Raw genomic sequence first — 6,737 nt, forward strand, 5'->3', positions numbered from 1 at the left:
TGCCAAAATTGCACTGCAAATATCAAGAAGTCATGAATTTTAAATAAATTTCTCTGTCCACTGAAATGGCTTAGAAGCATTTCACCATAGTAACAGTGAGCATCCGTGGCACTAGGGTTGTGTCCTCTAATGCTATCTCCCTCCTTGGAGAAATGGCTGATTTGAGGTATGGGTCAAGGAAAGTATACGTGGTCCTGAGACATCTAATTATGTTAGAAATCCAGGAAGGTTCAAAGATTAACATTCCAAAGAACAGAGGAGCCAGATTCAAGGAACTCCCGATGGCTAAAATTGTGACAATATGCAGAAGAAAGAATATTTATTACAATTTTTGAATTATATTGACTCTACAAAAATCTTTGAGACTAAATGATGTGGGACAGAGAGAAAGAGTGCCTTAGAAATTTAGTCGTCACCATTTGAGCTGTTATTAAAACAACAATTTTATTTTGAAAAATAGAAATTAAAAAGAAACATCTGAGCATTCGTGTGGCACCTGAATTTCAGGTTTAACAATTAGCCTCACTGTCCTTTAAAAATAATTATTTTGCAATCTTTATTAAAATTACTGATTTAGGCAAGTATTAGCGATGGCAAGAAAACCATTGACTGAAATGGCTGGCAGGGAAATGAACCAGTGCCTGTGGTAGGCAGAATAATGGGCTTTCAAAGATGTACATATCCTAAATCCCTGGAGCTGTGAATATGTTACCTTACCTGGCAGAAGGGACTTTGCAGGTATAATTAAGTTGAGGGTACTTATAAGAAGAAGGCAGGAGGGTTAGAGTCAGATTGACAGATGTGACAATGTAAGTAGAGGTCAGAGTGATGTGGGTCTTAAGCCAAGGAATATGGGAAGCCTTTAGAAGCTGTAAAAGGCAAGGAACAGGTTCTCCCCTAGATCCTCCAGAAGGAATGCAGCCCTGCTGACCCATTTTGGACATCCGACCTTCAGAATGGTTGGGCCAGTTACTTACAAATTCAGACAAACTGAATTTTCATCCTCTTTCCACAGTTGCTAAACCATTAAAATTATATAAAAAAGAAATAGTAATTTACTGCAATTTAATCAATTTTACATTTAAACAGTGCATCCTTTTTGACCCCAAAATTAAGATCACAAACTCAAGCCTCAGTACAAAATTTTGATAACTCTTTCAGATTTTGAGTAAGAAATTATGATTCATTCCCATTATGCATATCATTTAGTGGGTTAGAACATCATGTAGAGTTTAAGAATATAATTATTATGAAAGATTACATAGTGTCAGCTAAGGGCTGATCATTTTTACTTTGTTTTTGTGAAACTTTACCAAGAATTATAAATATATTAAAAAAAAAAACTTTCCAAACTTTCCAAAATTTCCTCTCACCCTAATACAAATGATAAGTTGATCTTTAAATGGAAATCAAAATCGTAAGTCCTTGTACAGTCTTTATATTTCTGTATTAATCTTTATTTTAAATGTAAATCCACCATTAGGCTTTGTTTTTCTTTTTATTTTATTGAGGTGTAATTTAGATACAATGGTCTATACATATTCAAAAAAGTTCAAGTCAATGAGTTTTGACATATGGCTGTACTACCACAACCAAGATATTGTACATTTCCATTCCCCGCCAAAGTTTCTTTGTGCCCTTTTATAATCCCTTCCTTCTTCCACCACTGCCCACTTTGTCCACATACAGATTAAAAATGCAGTTGGTTGGTACCACCAGTGCAACAATCCAGCTGGATTTTCAGTTACCTATCAGATTTAATCATACTTTTGTAAGCCATGATGGTGATGATAAGAAAAAGCCAGTGATTGTTCATCGAGCCAATGATTTGAGAGGAGCACCAGCATCATTCAGAAACTCAGTAGTGGCTGTCCTCTCTAGGCCAGAGCTAATGGTAGGAAATACTATCATAGAAGTGAGGTTCCCTGATGGCAGTAGGACTGATAGGATCCCAAAATAACAGCGGCACGATGGTAGCACTTAACCATCCAACCTGAGGTTGGTGCAGTCTCATAATGAGTAGCAGAGTCAGAATGGCAGCCAAGGAGCACCTGGCCTGGAGAGAGCTATGGGGATGCAAAATAAAACATGATGTCCCTAGAGGAAAGATAGATGTGCAGCCTATGGGGTAAAATATATAACAGTCAGGATGACCTTGAAACTGCCCCCACCTAGCCAAGGTGGTGAGTAAGAAGCAATATCTCATCCTGGTGGGTGGGAGGATGGCAGAAGACAGTGCCACCATAAAGACCAAAAGAATGTAGAAGTAAAAACCCATCATATCCTCCTTAATTCATTCATCTTGCCCTGTAAAAACCAAATGGATCCTGGAAATGGCTGCAGACTGCCACAAACTCAACCAAGTAGTAGCTCCAATGGTAACTGCTATGCCAGATTCCAAATGTGGAGGTGTGTTTACTGCAGGCTTATGATATATAGCCATTGATCTAGTGCATGTGTTCTTTCCTATGCCTACCAAGGAAGAGGACCAGAAGCAGTTTGCATTCATGGGTCATGGGTAAGAATACACACTTACAGTCTTGCCCTACTGCCATGTTAACAATATTGGTCTTGATTAGAATATATTCTGAAGAGATTTGGACTGTCTGGATATTTTGCATTACACCACTTTTTTCTGCTACATCAATGACATCAAGTTAATTGAACTGGATGAGTAAGAAATGGCAGGTGTGTTGGAGGCCTTGATAAGCGTATGTTTTCCGGGAGGTGGGAGATAAACTCCATAGAGATTCAGATGCATACCACATCAGTGAAGCTGTTAGGGCTCTAGTAGTGTGGATCAGGCTGGATCATGCTGAGATTTCCCTCCAAAGGAAAAACACAGATTATTGCATTGTCATCTCTCAATCATAAGAAGTAAGCATAATGCCTGACAGGCATTTGTGTTCTGAAGGCAACCTATTCCATGCTCTGGAATACTTCTTTGGCTCATTAATCAAGTGACATTAATGGATGCCGACTCTGAGTAGGACCTTAACCAAGAAAAGGCTTTTATGAGGTCTAGACTTGGCACTTGGGCTATAAAACCCAGAAGACACTATAGTATTAGAATTTTCTGTTGTGGAAAAAGGCACCATGTGGAGTTTATGTCAAGTTTTAATAGGAGAGTCAGTATGCACATCCTTAGGGGTTTGGAGAAGGCCATGCCATCTGTAGCCAAAAATTTACAGTTGGGCTCTAAGTGACTCTCCTCCACACACATGTGGACAAAGCTTTGAGATGAATGCAATAGTGGTGGATGGCACTGGCAGTGATACGCTGGAGCTGGCTTGTACTGGCTTATGAGAGCCAAATATGCACATCTTTTCCCAAATCTGTGCTCAGTGAAGTCATGTTGGTAGCTTGAAATCATCCAGGGTGACAGTATTTACATAAAGGAAGTTGGCAAATGTTATAAATCAGTTTTTAAAGATTCACCTGTGCTGCTGGGCATGGGGGTCTGAGCCACCTGCTTGTATGGCTATTCCTGTTGCCCCTGCTCATGGCAAGTCATCTATGTAGAACTTCCATTTTATGATTGGTGACTTCTGGGCCTGGCTGACTTTGTGACTTGTTGGGTTTGACAGAACACAGGTCGTGGTAGGTAGCTCTTTCTGCATTGCCATTTGATGTCTTGTGATCAGATATTCTCTACCAGCTCTCATAGCTAGTGGAAGTGATACATAGAGGATTGGGCATGAATAGAGCCAAGGGAACTTTATCAAAAAGGAGGTGCAGCAGTGAGAATTTTATTATGTAATCCATTTGTTCTATCATATACTACATCATCCAGAAGCTGCTATCCTGGTACAATGATGAAACGTCTGTTTGAATGTGTGGCTGAGATGATAGTTTGAGGTGAAACCTTGTGAGGGTGGGTGTCATACTCCAGGATGCAATTTATGCCCCTAATCAATGATCATTTTTAGGGCTGTGTCCAACTCTTCAGATACATGGGTTCTGATGGGTTCTGATGGGTGGAAGTAAGAATTCTATAATTATCTGTGACCTACCGGAGGAATCTGTGCTTCCCATCCCTGTGTTTATTGCTTCTGTGGATCTAGAGGTCCTGTTTCTCAGAAGGAAAATACTTCTATGCAGGGACACACAGTAAATGCCTATTAAATTTTATGTTATAGTTACTCTTTGGTGAATTTGGTCTTATTGATCTAAGAGAACAGTAGCAGGGTAAAAGATTACCAACCTGGCAGGAGTAATAGACTTTCATTATCAGGAGGATAGGGCTGCTATTATATAGTGGGGCAGGTTAGAATATGTGAAGAAAACATGATTCCCTGGAGTATCTCTTGGTACTCTCCTGCTTGATTTTGATGATAAATGGACACATGCAGCATCCTTGGCCTGAGATGGATGTGACAGGGACTCATACCCCTTAAGGTTGAGGTCTGGGTCACCCCACCAAGTAAGCCACCTAGACTAGCAGAGAGCTAGCTGAAGATGAGTGAAAGCTAGAAAAGGTAATAGAAGAGAAGGTTGAGTGTCAGTTTCAAACCTGAGACCAAATGCAGTGGCAGGGACTATAATATATTAACTAACCTTCCTCTTGTAAAGTTTTCCCAATAAGAAAGACCAATCAGAATCTTAGAGGAGCTGTTCCCAGACAAGGCAAGAACTTTACAACAGTTTAAATCCATTCCCCTTTCTCCTGTAATACTTCCTAGTATAGTCATATAATGTACTTATACAAATGTTATAAACCCCAAGAAACATTATTATTTTTTGTATTTTAAACAGTAAATCTTCATTATATTTTAGTCACATAACTATTCTTTGTAGCACATAGTATTCTTTCTAGCGATTGCGTGCTTCCACATGTGATCATTTACCTTGGCCTGCAGAGCTCTCTTTAGTATTTCTTGTAGAGCAAGTCAGAGTGTGAATTATCTCAGCTTTCCCCTCCCCACCCCACAAATCACCCTTTTTTTTACCATGTATTGTTTATGGATAGCATTTTAAAATCGAGATATAATTAATGTGTTATAAAATTCACCCTTTAGTGTGGACAGTGTTTATTAGTATTAGTGTCTTCTAAGCATATTCATAAGATTGTACAACAATCATCACTATTTTATTCCAGAACATTTTCTTCATCCCAAAATGAAATCACATACCCATTAGCAGTGACTACCCATTCCCAGCCCCCAACCCCAACCCTAGCAACCACTAATCAGCTTTCTGTTTCTGTGATTTGCCTATTCTGAACATTCATTATAAATGGAATCATACAACATATGGCCTTTTATGTCTGGCTTCTTTCATTTAGTGTAATGTTTTCGAGATTCATCCCTATTGTAGCATATATTAGTACTTCATTCCTTTATGTGGCTGAATAATATTCCATTTTAATGGATATACCACATTTTGTTTTTACATTCATAAGTAGATGGACATTTGTGTTCTTTATAGTTTTTAGCTATTACAGATAAAGCTGCTATGAACATTAGTATAGAAGTTTTGTGTAGATACATGTTTTCAATTTTCTTAGATACATACCTATGCATGGAATTACTAAGGTGTAAGGGAACTCTAAGTTTGACTTATTAAGGAACTGCCGAACTGTTTTCCAAAGCAGCTGCATTGCACCATTTAACATTCCCAACAGCAGTGTATGAAAATTCTTATTTCTTGACATCCTCCATTGTAGCCACCCTAATGGGTGTGAATTGGTATATCATTGTGGTTTTTATTTGTATTTCCCAAGTGACTAATGATGTTCAGCATCCTTTAATGTACTTATTGGCCATTTGTAGATTGTATTTGGAGACATGTCTAATCAAATCATTTACCCATTTTTATTTTTTTTTTTTTTTTTTTTTTAATTGTTGAGTTGTAAGAGTTCTTTGTATATTCTGGATATTTGACCATTATCAAATATATGACTTGAAAATATTTTCTCCCATTGCATGGGCATGTTTTTTTTTTTTTTTTTCTTGATAGTATACTTTGCACAAAAGTTTTTAATTTTGATGAAGTCTGATTTATCTATTTTTTTCTTTTGTTGATTGTGCTTTTATTTTCATATCTAAGAATCCATTGTCTAATAGAAGGCCCTAAAGATTGTCCCTATGTTTTCTTCTAAGAGTTTTATTGTTTTGGCACTTACATTTAGATCATTGATCCATTTTAAATTAACTTTTGTGTATGGTGTGAGGCAGGGGTCCAATTTAATTCTTTGTGTGTAGATATCAAGTTATACTCACACCGTTTATAAAGACTATCCTTCTTCTATTTAATTATCTTGGCACCCTTGTTGAAAATCAATTGACCATAAATATATGGGTTTATTCTTAATTCTGTTTCATTGATATATATGTATTTCCTTAAGCTAGTACCACACTCTAGATTACTGAAGATTTGTAGTAGCTTTGAAATCAGGAAATGTTTCCAACTTTGTTCTTTCCTAAGATTGTTTTGGCTATTCTGGATTCCTAGAATTTCCATATGAATTTTAGGATTGGCTTATAAGTTTCTGCCAAAACTCCAGCTGGGATTTTGATAAGGATTGCATTGAATCTATAGATCAATTTGGGGATATATTACCATTTTAACAATATTAAGTGTTCCGATCTATGAACATTGAATGTCTTTCCATTAATTCATATGTCCTTTAATTTTCCTCAGCAGTGTTTTATAGTTTTCATTGTAAAAGTTTTGTACTTCTTTGTTAAAAGTATTATGAATATTTCAAATATTTTGTTCTTTTTGATATGACTATA

The sequence above is a fragment of the Choloepus didactylus genome, chromosome 9 (genome assembly GCF_015220235.1).
Source record: "Choloepus didactylus isolate mChoDid1 chromosome 9, mChoDid1.pri, whole genome shotgun sequence".
NCBI classification, from domain to species: domain Eukaryota; kingdom Metazoa; phylum Chordata; class Mammalia; order Pilosa; family Megalonychidae; genus Choloepus; species Choloepus didactylus.